The sequence below is a fragment of the Lepidothrix coronata genome, unplaced genomic scaffold (assembly GCF_001604755.1).
Source record: "Lepidothrix coronata isolate B3197 unplaced genomic scaffold, Lepidothrix_coronata-1.0 Scaffold112, whole genome shotgun sequence".
Lineage (NCBI taxonomy): Eukaryota > Metazoa > Chordata > Aves > Passeriformes > Pipridae > Lepidothrix > Lepidothrix coronata.
The window spans coordinates 228,588-244,312 of NW_016690292.1; positions in this window are offsets into that span (position 1 = coordinate 228,588).

Below are 15,725 nucleotides of genomic sequence, written 5' to 3' on the forward strand. Positions count from 1 at the left end.
TGTCAGGTATCCCAAATTTAGGATTAGCTGTTGGCTGCCACAACATTGTTCTTTCAAAAAAAAAAAAAATAAAACAAACACGTGCACACACACATCCCTGGCCCCAAACAAATCTGTGTGCTGAGCCTGCCTGCAGCTGGGAGGTGAAAAGAAACCTGTCCTTCAGGAAAAGGGAAAGGGGATGTTCCCACACATTGTGTGACAGTTTCTGGCACAAAAGAACCCCCAAAGCACAGAGCAACATCCTTCAGCTAAAAAACATAGTTGAATTATGGTATCTCCACTACTGAAAAGCCTCTTTGTCCAGCAGATGAGGAGTGAGGCAGGACACCCTCCATCTCCAAGGGGACATGTGGAAGCTGTCCCAGGCCACCTGCAAGCAAAACAGCTTTGCATGGGCTGAATCCTCGGTGCCATGTATGAAATGAACACATCATCTTCCCCAAATATTACCAGCTATTTGAGAGTGGGGAGCAGTTTGCATCTCTGCATTTGTTTCTCCCGGCTACATATCACCTGTGACAAGACGATGCTCTGGGAACAAGGGCCAAACCAAATAACCTGCCAGAGCCCAATCCAACCTCGGCTTGGTCCTCCCACTGCCCTTGTGGTACCAGCAGCACAGCACAGGGACAACACTCGCAGTCTGGGGGATGACAGGGAATGTACAGACCTGGTAATCAGGGAAAAAGCCTCCCTGCTGCTCCTCTAACCACAACACTGTTTAAGGGGGTAAGTAGTCTGTCTGGGGTGGGTACTAGGGAAATAAGTCCACAGGGAAAGATATATTAAAGAGGATCTTAAGGCAACTTGTCCCTTTCAGAAAAGGGCCAACCTCCACCGTGAAGCTCCCTTGACCTTTTGCCTCTCACCACCTGCTACATTAACTGGCTTCAGCCCTTCACCTTCTGCTGCTTAAAGTAGCGTAAGTTGGTCCGTGGCCAGTTTATCCCTTTCTGGGGGAACCAACTCCTGCTGATGCTTGAGTATGGTTTTCCTGCTGGTGCAGGGAGCTGGCTGGGCAGGACAGCCCAAGGTACCCCACCTCCAGCTGAAGAGCAGGGTAATTTTTTCAGCCTGTGTCTCAGGAAGGTAGGATGGGTAGCAGGGAGCTGCCCCAGCCCCTTAGAAAGAAAAAGGAAAGACAAATAAACTCCTCAGAGGAGGAATTATCAGACTGTGCACAAAGAGGCAAACCTGAAGAGACTTGTGCAGGAATGCCTGGAGTGAGACAGGCTGATGACTGACAGCAGCACCCTCCCTCCACAGCAGGCACTGCAGCGAGCAGGAGAGGTGTGTTCATCTCAGCCCCTGGTGTCTCCATACACCAGCGGAGGTTTGATGTCCCAGTCCTCAGCTTGTGTTGTCATGTTCCAGCCATCCACAAAGACTCATGGATCAGGTGGAGTTGCATGTGATACCTCAAAGAGAGACATATTGAGCCTCAGCTCCCCACTAATCAGATTCAGCAGAGGTGCCACAAACCCCACTGAGAACCCAACCAGTGTCCCCAGGGCAGTAGAAAGGGCAGGTAACCACTGCCTCTTTGGGGCACACATCTTTGCTCTCCAATGGTCAAAAGACCCTCTTTACCTTCAGTGCATCTCTAGTTTTGCTAGTTAGTGGCTATGTCAGCATGTACAGGACTGCAGAAGCAATCAGCCATTGGAGAGAGATCATCTGAATGGCTGAATATTCATGTACAACTATGTAAAGCCTTGGCTCCCAAAGCAAAGCCAGATTGAGAAGTTACCATCCTCAATGCCTGCAGCTCCAGGCTATGGTTCACTGCCACACCTCCAAAAGGGATTAGTTTTTAACCCAGACCATTTGGTTATCCAGCAAACAGCTCGGCCCTATAAAACAGCTACAACCACACAGCATAAGGGATGAGGAACTGGGGCATAGCTGGAAGAGCAACTGGGCCAGGAAAAGCTCATTTTCAGCCAAAGTGAGTGAATCATCTATGAGTTAAACAAAACTGAGTTGACACCATCTGCTGCCCATCCTGGAGCAAACATCCAAAATGATATCTCATGGTGAAGGAAACCTCCAGAAAGCAAATAGACAACAAAAGCCTGTGGAATGCCAAGGGTGATCATCTATCACCTGCAGGGCTATGGCACTTCCCCAAGAAGCTTCTCCTCCATGCTGCCCATTACAGGGATGTCCCACAGCCAGTTAACAATATCCTAAATTGTCTTTTTTTGTTCTTTCTATTTTCAAGGCACGTTAATTTCAAAACAAAGAAACAAGACACTGTCCTTAAACATCCCCAATATTTCAAGTTCAACTTTGTTTCAACATCCCTAAAACTGCGTTTTTTTCAACAATTAAACCATTCATCTTTTCCAGATCCACTCGGAACCTCATCTAGATACACATTAATCTTCCTGATCTCAAAGCCAAGGAGAAAATAGGCATTTCTTTCCTCTACTCCTACAAGACAATACTGCCACAGTACTTGCTGCTGCTTCCAACCCAGCCTATCAATGCATTCAGACATTAGGCTTTCCTCATGTTGCAACTCGACCTAAAATATCTGATTCTCAGTTTCATCCCATTACATCAACATACTAAAAAAAAAAAAAACAAACCCCAAACTCAGCCACCTAATCAAAAAATCTGCTTCTTGCTGAGGGCTCCTGCAGAACACTGCTCTCCCAGACTGCCCCACAGAGGTCTCAGGAGCTGCTGTCTCTGCTGGAGATTGATGCATCCTGAAGAAGGATGATGATCCTGAAGGATGATGATGATCCATTCATCCACCCCCTCCTTAACCTAACTCATGACCATTTGACCTTACTCATCCCTACAGCAGCTTGCAGGTAGGTGCTGCTCCTTCCTCTTCTCACCTTTCCACTGTTCAAGAGCTTCAGCTGAATCAAGATCCACTCTCCCCCAAAGGCACTGGAGCTACTCCTGGTATGCTGCAGTGGTAAAGAAGCTTTGGCCAAACACCAGTTCTCTTCCCTTTCCCAAGAGATGTCATTCCCTGTTCTGGAGCATAGCATGATGGATGTTTTCACCTCTATCAATACACACAACACACGATGCAACACAAATACTCTCACGGTTTACAAAGCGTGTTCCTCCCCTCCCCTCCTGCCTTGCCTGCTTGAATTCAGAGATGGCCAACAACTATTAAACACATCAATGTAAATGTTGGTAGATTGCTTCTAATAGGAAACAAAAATGTTTTGAGCAAAGCTAATTGCCGGGAAATAAGGTCGTTCCAATATTTCAGCAGGGGGTTATAAATCTCTTGGTTCCTGCCTCCTTCCAGCATTAAGGTTTTACAGATGTTGCTGTCAGAAGGAGAAGAATGATTTCAGATGCTTGTTTCCACTGTATATTAAAAAAAGGGCATAAATGCGTGCAGTAAAATGCTGGGCAAGTTTTCTTTCTACAAGAAAAAAAAACCACACAAAAATCTCAACAAACAAAATACAGAAAATCTTCACTGGGACTCCTAAAAATCTTATAATGATGTAAAATGCTCAACACACTGATAACTGGCAAACTTTAACATGTAATTTAAGCCAGCCAGTTGCATTGACTGCTGAAATGCTTCTTCCAGTCCTCTGCTTCTTTCTACCCTTCTCCACCACCACATGATCACTGTATGTGGAGGGACCCTCTAGCACCACAAGGAGACCAGGAAACAGCCCCATTCTTCCTGAGCTGGAAGAGCTGAAGGGGCTGAGCAGCCATAGAGAAAAGAGCTGTTCTCTTCAAAAGCTAGACCTAAACCCAAATCCAAATGTTAAGAGGGCAGGGAGAGGGGAGAAACCCTCTATTAAGTACAAGATGGTTAGGGAAATGAATGAGACCTGGTGTCTGTCTCCAAGTTGGCTTGCCAGGGTAGTTAACCATTTGCATGGGAAATATCCACCAGCAAAGGGGTTGGCTCAGCTCTTTTCCTCTTGCACAGAATGGCTGATGAGCTCTTGGGAGCCCCCAGACTGGGGTGAAGCTCCCCATGCCAACCCCATGCTGACACCCCATGGTACACAATGTGCTGCCTTTGGAAACCATTTTTCAAGCAGCAAAATCTTGATTAAAAAAAACAAGACCTACCAAAATAAAGCACCCAGCTGCACAAACCATTTGCTTCATGAAAAAACAGAGGAAGCATGGAGAGGACCAAAGGCAGATCATCACAGACCAGAGGTCAGTCCCTGCAGGAAGGTGTCCATCGAGTTCCTTACCATTGTTTTAATTGGGATAATGTAGGCATTACAGAGGAGAACAGTGCTGTGGTTCCTTCTTAGCACCACCACAAGACCTCAATCACCTCCCCAGTCCAGCAGGTGTCCATGCTGTCAGCAGAGTCTGCACCCACCACCTGAACCAGGCACTAATCAAATGAGGACTCGAGTGGGCTCTGGATGCCCATGTCCAAAACTGCCACCACAAAAGCCACAGTAGCTCAAATCCTGATGGGGACACGTACACAAAAGCACACAGGTTTGCTCAGCTGTAACTCAACGAGTTGATTTAACTGTCATAGGTGTCACCATCACACATTTCAGTGTGTTAACCTGACCTTTTTTTCCAGCAAAGAATAATCCATTCATTCTCCTTCAACTTCACTTACCTTTAACTCCTCAGTGCCATCCAAAGGAGGGGAGGGTTCTGCTTCCCCCATCCCCAGAGACCTCCTTGGAGCTCAGTGGCATCTCTCCCAAGGTATTAGGTTTGCTTCAAACACGCCTGACTCAAGCCAAGGGGCCAGGACCTCTCACGAGAGGCATTCGGGCTGCTTTATTTTTCCAATTCAGCAGAAACTGTGACTCTCCTGCTGAGAAGCCTGGAGCTGGCTCTGAAGACAGTGGGTCTGTTCCAGATTTACACTGTTTTTCCTTAAGCTGAGAAATCGCCACTGAGCTGTTCTCTCATCCTGCTTTTGGGGCTTTCTTTCATTTTAAACTGCAATCATACTCCCCCCCCGCCCCCAAAAAAACCCAAACAACAAAACCAACATATCCAGACAAGGCACCATCCAGTCCAGCTCCTTTTACATTCCCAGGACATCAGTACAACTTCTCCAACTGTGTGTGTGTGGGGTGGTTACATTTTGGATTTGATTTCCACAAGGCACAAGTGACACCCCTAGAAAGGTATTCCAAGCCACTGGGACAGAAGACCTGAAGTCCAACATCTCTCTTATCGAGTAGAGGGATTCATGCCTATCTCAGAAACCAGACAACCACCACATATGAAGAAGCAAGTACATGTCCATCTCAAATCTCCCAGCATTCACCCATGGCTGGACCCCAGGAAAGAAGGGGCTGTACCCATGTTTCTCATTTCCCATCACGTGGGCTACTCTGCAGGACCCAAGAGTGTGGTTATACTTACTGGACCTGAGACTGACACCTGCCATTGGAGAAGACAAGGATGCTGGGATTTCAGGATCAGCCTGTTAGATCTCAGAGCCCGCTGTGGCATCCCCAGGCATCCCTGCGTGGCAGGTCAGCACCTCCTGAGCCGCTGGCTCAGGAAATCCACCATGAAGGAGAAGCCCCACCACCTCCATGCAGGAGATCACGCCAGCCCCTCGCAGGAGGGGTGGCACAGCTGCCAGGTGTGCACTCCAGGGTGCCCGTCTCGGGAAGGCTCCTCCACCCTGGCTATAAATACCAGCCCTGACCACGATCCCCAGCGGGTCCCTGCATTCTTCCAGCAGATGTGCCAAGACAAGCTGATGTGAGGCTCTGTAATCGGCACTTTGTTGGTCTCCCGGGGCCAGTGAAAGCCCAGACTGGGGACTAAACACAGCTGACTCGAACACACAAGCAACCAAGCTCTGTTAGGGCCAGAAGCAACTGGGGAAGGATTTAGGAGATGAGTCCTTGATTTCGCCAATTATTTATCTAGTTGATGACTCAGACAAGCAGTTTTACGGTCCAAACCTTAGGGGAAAACATGTGGAACTAATCAGGCTACACACATTAAAAAAAAAAAAAGACAAAATTAATATAAAATAAATTGAACAATGCTCACACAACTAAACCTGATTTTTCCTTCCAAATAGGTACCATATCTGAGATGCTTGTTCTTGTTGTTTCTCATTTATTATTCTTTTGCTTTTAAAGGGCAACACACAGCAGCAGAAGTCATTTTTGCAAGCACAACAAAACATAATCTCTCCACAAAGAAAGGCAATAGCTGTGTGTTTAGCAGGTCCCTCCCATTCATGACATTGCCATCTAAAAATAAGAATGTAATTGAAAATAATAATAGACCAAGACATTTTTTGTGACTAACCTAGAAATATACCAATTTCAGTGTTAAAGCAACCAACACAAGCAAGGTTGTATGCTTTGAGTTTGTCGTCTGTTAATGTAGACTAAAGGAGGAGACAAGATGCTTTGGTGCTTTAACACTGCCTGGGAGATTTGTAGTCCTCTATCTTTCATGTCCCAGAACCTCTGGGAAAGTCAGTTCAACTCAGCTCATCAGGAGCTAGCTGCCTAGTTCCCACAGAGATGTACATTTTGGGATCTTGTGGAATTTGGGACCACCTCACTGCACAGTGATGTCCAGAGCCTCATCCTTGCCCAGCCAGAGTCTATGGTATGTTAATCTATAGTTTCAAAGGTGTGTATCCCAGATAAAAATTGAAACTTTTCTTAAAAAGTACAGATTTTTATGACATTTCATTTGGGGGGGGGGAATTCAAGCACCAACCCCATTAAAACAATGCTTAGAAACAGATCTGAGAACTATTGCACCCAGCGTCAGAGAGAACATAGGTAAAGTTGAGCTGGCCTAAAGCAGACTCAGCCCAGCCAGCGCTCAGCCTCACGTCAGCTCTCCTCTAACCCCTTGCATCCCTCTTCAGCCCAGGTGAATCACACCCCCTCTCCCACAAAAATCACCCCTCCTTGGGAGCCCAAGGCTTGACTCTGAGCCAGAGGCTCCTGCTTGCCTGCCCATTTCACTGCCTCCTGTCTCACGGCCTCCCAGATAACATCAGGCCAAGGTGATTATGTCCTTCCCGGGCCAGCAAACCAGATTTTCTGAATGACCTGCCCAGATCACTTCTCATCAGCCTCATGCATTGGTCAGTGCCAGGGCTCTTCCTCTACACAAGTCACCAGGTATTGTCCTGGAGCCAGACAGTTTGCCCTCCTTGTGTTCACTGAAAGACTGAGCATTTCATTGCTGGAGCCGCTCACTTCACGCACGCTCCAACAATTCGCGTCCCCACCCTGTCACCAGGTCACTCTGAAACCTGCCCTTCCACTGTGCCCTTCCTGTTTGCCTTCTCTTCTCCACTGCACTTTGACTGACATAGTTAAAGATGGCCCTGTCAAGTAGGCTGGGGTCTGGGGCCAAAAAGGGAAAAGACCACAGTCAGCAGAGAAAGGTACCTGCTGGGAGAGTTTATTTCTTCCCTGGCAGAGGGATTATGTTTCACCTGAGCATCGTGGTTTAACCCCAGACAGCAAATGGTTTTGACTGGGAGAGAGTTAATTTTCTTCCTAGTAGCTTTTACAGTTCTTTGTTTTGAATTTAGCAGGAGAATAATGTTGATAACATGCTGATGTTTTAGCTGTTGCTAAGTGGAGCTTACTGCAAGTCAAGAACTTTTCCATCTCCCATCCTCTGCCAGTGAGGAGAAGCAAGGGAAGCTGAGAGGGAGCATGGCCAGGGCAGCTGGCCTAAATTGACCAAATAGATATTCCATACCATAGAACATCATGTTTGCCTTCTCTTCTCTACCACCCTTTGACTGACTGTCCTGGGTTATAACACTGAAAGAGGAATTTTCCCTTCCCCTGCTTTCCCTCTAAGAGAAAACAGAGCTCGGAGGGGGGAAGGGAGGTCATTAACATCCCAAAAGATGTGGCTAGCCTAGGTTAATTGTCGATTAACCAGGAGCGGGAGGCGGTTTCGGGGAGGAGAGGGAGCAGAGGGTGTTCGGGCCAGGAGACGGGAGGACTGTTTTTCGGGCTTTTCTGGAGAAAAGTCTGGGAGCCAGCTATCTTTCCCCTGGTTCTTTCACCCTGGTGAGATCTGACTGCCAGCCCTGCGCTGCCGGTGCCTCGTGACTCCCGCCGGGGCCGACGAGTTTTTTTTTTTCCTTCCTGCTCCCTTTTCATCGGAGAGGTCGGTGCTTGCCGAGAGGGAAAGGAGGGGGGGGGAAGCCTTGGAGACACTGCCATCTGGGAGCGGTGAGTCCTCTTGGGGGGTGAACTGTCTTTCTCCTCACCCCCTTCCCTCCGTTGAGGACAAAAGGGGCCCCCCGATTTCCCCCTCCCGGGTTTCCCCTGCGGGCCGGGACTGCTCCCCCCCCAGACCCCTTTTTGTTTGCCACGTGGTGACTGCCGGAGCCCGGCAGCGCCCCTTTCCGAACACGACCAGGTACTGCAGGTCCTGCACCTTCCAGCGACCCAACAACACCCCCAGCAGGCCACGATTAATATAATAATGGCCAATAATGGCCAGTCTTCGCAAGCGAAGATTTGGGAAAGGTCATTGACCCTTCGAGCCTGCGCAGTGGATTTTTTTTTAGGTGAGACACAGCGTGCGCTGAACTGAGCCCACCCTTTAATCCTGAGGTTCATCTGCCGGGGCCGAGCAAACCTCGGACAGTGGCAGTGAGGGTCTCAGAACGTAGGTTTGTTTAGAGTGACCTTCTCTTAGATGGATTGCCTTACAAGGCTGACGAGCTCCATCTGCCCGGGGGGCTGGGAATCGAACCCGGGGGTCGCAGCGGTGAGAGTCCTGCACCCTAACCACTAGACCACCAGAGGCCACGATTAGGACTGTGCTAAAGGACAGAGGAGTATCCATTCAAACTTGTTGTTGTTGTTTCTTGTTACTGTTTTACCAACATACATATATCTTTTAATAAAGGGCTGTTAATTCTTCTGGTTTTTTTCCACATTTTCCTCGAGTAAAGCCCCTTAATTTGACATTACAACTGCAGAGAGGGAGGAGTTTGGTCTGCCTCATAACTCATCCTCTTTAGCAAACAGTCCAGTCTCATCAGACTGTGACACTGACTTACTTAAAGACTTCACTGTCAAGTAGGCTTTGGTCTGGGGCCAAAAAGTGAAAAGGCCACAGTCAGCAGGGAAAGGTATCTGCTGTGAGAACTTATTTCTTTTATGTCAGAGGGATTATGTTTCACCTGAGATATACTGTCTCCCTATTGAAGCAGCCTGAGACTCTCGAGACAGGGCTCAGCAGAGAATATCCCACTGCTGGCCCATCCCCAAAAGCTTCCTGGTAGCTGCTGGTGGGATTTTTACTTATGGTGGGTATTTCAAGCAGTTTCACAGTTGTGTTTTCTATCAGAGAGCAGCAAGATCCCGATTTGTGCCTGCCTCCCCCTCATCCACCCCACAGCCATGCTCTCACCCATGAGACAGGAGACGACCCCAGGGGCTCCTCTCAGCTGCAGAGTGAGGGGGACCTGCAGCCACCCCGGGTGCTTATCGTTCTTTCCCTCCCTACTGACGGGGTGCCCACTTTAAGAGACTACAGTGGCCTCAGCAACAGTTCTACTCACACACCTGCAGGCCCTGCCATCAACCCCACTTTCACTAAAACAAACCTTTCATCAGGAATGCACCTTCGCTGGAGTCGCAAGGCAGAGAAGAGCAGGCAAATACCAAAGAGCAAGTGAGGGCACACCTTAAAACAGAGCCACAGCCTCACACAGCATCCCAGAGACTTATTATTAGAGAGAGACAATCGGCATTGAGGCTGACTTAAAAGATTGAGCAGTATGATGACAGCTCCCATTTCAGGGGAGAAAGGCAGAGGGAGAGAGGATTTGGTTTCAGACTAAACCCTTGCGGCAGGCTCCCATCAACACACACCCCAAGGTCACACATGGGAGGCAGCTTCTTTAAAATAATAGGACAGCTTGGGGCTTTATTTACCTCCAGAAAGCCTTTTTAACTGCTGGCAGTGACTTCACCTGCAGAGGGACCTAATGGGAAGCTGGTAGTGCCAACTCTAAAGAAGCAGGTTTTGGGGACCAGTGTCTGTGTGTGTAGGGATGGGGTGAGCAGAGCCCAGACAAGGGTCCCGTGTCCCCAGGGATGCACACCTGGTGAATCCATCCCCCAGACAGGGTCTCACCCCTACAATACACAGCTCAGTACTGCCACTCCACTGGTGTCCTGTCCCCACCTTGGATGTGTCCTACACAAGGCAGGGTCAGGCTGATGCAGCCTCTCTGCCCGTGGCTGCCAGCAGCACACCACCTCCTTTCCACCTCCACAGACCCACCTGACACAGGCACATTTGGATGGACACTCAATTTTAGGCACACAAAGAAACCATTCCCTCTGCTCACACCATCAGACTTAAAAGCAAAAAGGATCAAGCCCAGGATTTTGAGTTTGCTGGGGAACAAAGCATCTGTCTCTGCAGCCAGGCACAGCAGCATCTCAGCACCATGCCAAGCAGTTCTCATTTCTTTCATGTGTCTCAGGTGTTAAAAATACCACTTTGCAGTAGAAAAGGGAAAATGGCATCACCTGTGCATGAAACAGAGAATGGGGTTGGTGGGATCATGGTCTTTGTGTCTTACCTCTGTCACTTGCAGAGGAGAGGTTAGGGTTGACTCATGCAGCTCACTTGCCCATAATTTAGAGCTTGCTCTGACTTAAAAGTGAGCCAAGAAAAGACCAACTCCTCAGCATCACACATGCTGATCTGTGGGTAGGGCTGAGCCCTGGCAGGCAGATCTTGCCACCGGTCTGGTAAACCAGGGCAGCTTCTCCAGCAAGGGAGGTTCCCTGACTTGCTGCAGGTGTGTGGTAACTCATTTAATCTTCAGCATTTCTTTCACCTCTTGTCCTTTACTCATGTTCTCAATTTAAAGTCTGAAGCACAGAGGCAGCATGAGAAGTTTTCTACCAAACAGAGCTAGCAATGCTTCATTAAAGCTTTCAACACTGGAGTTAAAGGGAGATGGGTAGGATTTTTTTCCTTTAAATAAAGCTCCAAGAAATGATACAGTAATCTGAATCCACTTAAAAAGCATCCATCTTTCCTACTCCTTGTGGTTATTGGATGGAAACAAACAAACCAAAATAAAAAAAGGAAACAGAAAGCAAAAAAAAAGCAAAACAAAACAAAAACAAACAAAACCCCAAAGCAACTCAAAAACCCAAGCTTAGATGATTTCTAAACGAACTTCATGCTCTCTGAGTGACTGGCAGGCTTTCCAGTCACGCAGGTTTTGAGGCACCAAAGTCCCCTTAAAGTAACATCAAACTCCTCAGCAGCTAGGCAGCTTTGAGGCATTTACCTGTGGGGAAAGGGACCAGGACCATGGGAAAGATCTGAGCTTGATGGAGACCTCTGCCCAAGAGATCCCAAGGTCTTGAGCTCAGGTCTCTGCCTCCAGTAATGCACTATAAAATACAAGGAGGCTACACAGCCAAACATCCTCAGCATTGCTCAAAAATATCTCAGCATCTTCCCCTCACACCACCCAGCCCCTCTCAGACAGCCCAAATGAGCCAGCGACTTTGTCCCTGAGCAAACCAATGCAGTAATAACTAAACTCAGAGCTCTCACCTCTGCTCCTTCCCTGGATCCCAAAGCTGGCGCTGCAGGACCACTGCTTCCCTCCCTGGGTGTGATGTCCTGGGCTCTAGTCAGCAATAGCACACTGACTTCTGGGGACCAGCAGGAGCCCAGTTAGTAACTGCCTGTCCTCACCCATCTGGGCTGGGTTCCCTGCTGGAACCAATTAGAATAATTAGCAGCACATCAGGGTTACTCTGTGCCAAGGACTCTCACATGTGGGTGTTTGCCAAAGACCTTACCCCATTTCTGCACCCTTCAGCATCTCCTCAGCTGTTTGTGGGGGTTCTCATCTCCCCACTTTTATCCTTTTCCCCCAGAGCTCATACTGGTAAGGGACTGTGCAGTTCAGGGAGGGAACAGTAGGGTAGATAAGGCAGGAGTTGATGAATTGCTCATGATAGAAGAATAACAGCCAAGCTAATTAAGAGTCTTCATATGCCTCATGCAACCTTCATTAGCTGCTGTGGTGACCCTGTGCCTACTTAGACAGCAGAAACCTACCTGCTCTCCCAAAGAGACTCAAAATCTCCCCTCTCCAGAGCAATCCCTATCAAAGTGTCCGTTAATGGATGCATCATTTTTTCAGTAATTTTCAAATTAAGGCTGTGACTTATTATTAATGATAATGTCACTTGTGCCTTACCATTTTAATTAACTGACGTTCTTCTTAACTTTTGAAAACACATGTTATCTGAAACATAATTATCTAGTCTTTTATTCTGCAGCACAGATGGACATTAGCAGGTTGGACATGACTGCTGACAGATGTCACATCCTTCAAGGAGGACTGGACTTCCAAGACAGTTTTTGTTCTCAGACTCTGCCCTCTGACTCAAGAATAACTTGCTCTTGAGGCACTGCTCTACCACCATCAGCAAGTGCCCTAAAAAACTGCATTGATGAATTTCCCTGAAAAAACAAACAAACAAACAAACAAAAACCTCCTCTCAATACTTTGGATAAACAGCAGAATTTGTTTAACATCCTGACCTAAACACCTGGACTAACTTTGGGAGTAAATGACTCCTGACTCCTTGAAGAGATGCAGTGAATTCAGCTAAACCCCAGTAAGCCTGGCCTTCCTGAGACCTTGTCCTGTTAACTGCAGTGAGTAGGAGCCAGTTTGGTCAAATTTGAGCAGTTGCTCTTTGCAAAGGCTATTTCTCCTTTTGCCAGTCACGTAGGATGTGCTTCTGCTGAGTTTGAGAGTCCCTTTGTACACTGATCTCCCCATCTGTAATACAAGTTGCTTTAGAAAGCAGGAACACATCTAAGCACAGAGGAGTAGATGCTGCAAGGGGGCTACAAAGTCATTAATGCTCAGCCCCCAACAGTGCTGCTCTCCTGTCTGTCTGGGAGGTGTCACAAGACCCAGATGTCACTGGAATAGCAGGAGATGCTGAGCCTACACAGGGGGTGGCTGCTGGTACCAGTCCTACTCATGCCCCATGTTCAGAATTACTGGCCATGCCCCAGCACAAAGTTTTGTTGGTGTAACCCTGCTGGCACTTCGAAAGTTCCCTTCTCTGACCTCCACCAGCCAAGATGCCAACTCCATTCTGTCTCTTCCCATTCCCCTACCCTGAGGTCCTTTCTGGGAAGCATGGGGCTGTTTTTGCTGAAGGATACTCAGGTAGAATCTGCACAGCTGTGCTCGAAGGAGCATACTACTCCATGCTTTCCCATCAGAGTTATTTGGAAAGAATAATAGGATGGAAAGGCAACTAGAAGATTTTGCCAAAAAACATCAATCAACAGAAAAAGCAATTAAGGTTTTGCCTGTGTAGCTACAGTGCTTTCCCTCTGTAAAATTTCCCTGTGAAAGGGAAGTGGATACAATTCCCCCTGTGAAAGGCAATCGGGTGCTTACCACTCAGCTTTTTCCAGCAGCTTCACTCCTAATCCTCCCCCTGCCAGCCCCGGGCAGATCTCACTTCTGAGACACCAGGAATTCTGCCATGGTACCAGGTATGAAACTCCTTCACTAGTGAAAAGCTCTCAAGTCAAAAGTCAATCTCGGAAAATTGCCTAGTTGGTTCATGCTGGGAATGGCAAACCTATCACGAATGTAGTGGCACAGAACAGCCACGATACTTAAGTTGGCCCCATCCAGTTGTTCTCATTAGATACAATTAAATAAACTGACCAAAAAAAAAAAAGGCATGACATTTACTGTTGCCAAGTTACCAGCATTGCAGATCTCAGTGCAACAAAAAACTCGTCCAAAAATATCTATTCCTTTATGTGGATTTTTAAAAAAAAAAAAATTACACCGTTAAAAACAATCAGGCTTTTTAACTAAAAATCAGGTCTTTCAAGACACGAGAAATACTGTACATCCCACGAACGCCACTTCCAAGCTGCATCCTGCTCTCCGCGAACCTTGCACCCCTCCTTGTGGCGGATCGAAGCAACTGCCGTGTGAGCAAAATCCTCTCTGCCGGTCTTTGGCTCCCAAAAAAGACCACAGGTAAACACCAGAGACATCCAGGCACCGACCATCACCTTCTCCAGGTTGTGAAGGTCTCCGAGCTAGAGATATGCTTCTGCTGCTCTCTAGAAGTCAACTCTAAGCACGCGTTTCAAACACCGTTAAACTGGAGGGTTTAGACATGTGTGACACATTGGAACAGTTAAACCCCTCAATCTTACTGTTTGTTTAAAGGTTACTTTTGGATGAAAGCTGGTTGGAGAATAAATAACAGATGCTGAAGGCATCCATTATGTGTTTTTGCAATTAGCAGAAAATCTTGGTGCTTTTCTTAAAGAACATACATAATTTTGTGGGATGTTTATTGCTGGAAGCAATCTGCTCTCGCTGGCAAGAGCAGCATCCAAGAGCCCAGGGAAGCTTCACAAGGAGTCACACATAGCAAGCCAAAAGCTATGCTTGCTTCAGGAACAGCTCTTACAACCCCACGCTTGCCGTTGCAGGGAAGCGGTCAAATGCTCTTTATTTCCACAGAAATTTTTAAATTACAAAGAACATGGTGAAATCATCCCTGTTTCTGTTTTCCACAAACATTTTGATTACCCAGCAAAAATGTGGCTCCTGATTATACTTTCATTTGAAAAATGCATCCATGACTTTTTGTGCCATTGTTGTCTTCTATGCCCAAGGGCTTCTTCCATGGTCCAGCTATCACCTCCCCTCTTGGGGTATGGAGATACTACTATACCTTGGGAAATCTTGTGCATCTGGGATGCATGGCCTGGAAGGGAAAATGGAAGGAAGGAAGCCACTAAAACTCACAGAAACCATCTCCCTCTCACAGAAGCTTGCGTGTGGAGTACGAGGTGGGGCAGCAGCTCAACTTTGAACTGAGCCAGTCCTCCCCTTGAAATAAAGGCACTGATGATTTCCCTCATATCCAAATGAAACTAGAGAGGGTATTCAGACAAGAACGGAGAAATTTGAGTTAGAACATAATACAGATCTCAGGATACTTGGTGACCATAGCTGGGAACTTCAGCTGGCTCTGGTTTAAGAAGACAACAGTAGCAAAGCCCTGAACAGGAACCTAAAGAGATAGCCCTATGCTTAGTCAGGAGAGAGGACCACCACACACTACATGCTCCATACACCCCAATAGATCCTGATAGTCCTTGAAGACCTCCAGAATAGATTAAGCATCACTCCTAAGACTTCATCTAATTCCATCCCAAAATCTCTCTTATCTCATGACTCTAAATAAAAGTGCATGCTGAGAACAGAAGTTGTCCAAGATACCCTTTCCATGTACCATCCCCATCCCATTACACTTTGGTAGTTGACAGCAATCTTTGCCATTTCTTACCACACAGAAACAGCATTGTGCTAAGAAGCCCTCCAGAACAAAGCAGATAATATCTTTTGGGACAGCGCCTTGTATTTTCCAAGAGTAGTCTCGCTGCAGCAGCTATTACAAACTAAACCAAACCCTCCTATTTGTAAATTAGAAAGAAAAAGCACAACTCAAACTGGTATTTGGTTTAGGACTGAATGGTTCACACAGTGCTTAAGAAGCATTTTAGACAAAAGCGAGCATTCTGCCAAACATTTGAGGGGAAAGAGAAAAATTCTGCTTTTGCTGTCTGAATGCAGTTATAAGCCAGGATGACAAAATAGCCTGGCACTGCTGCCCACAGTGAAGTACACTGTGCTTCTCATGCTTCAC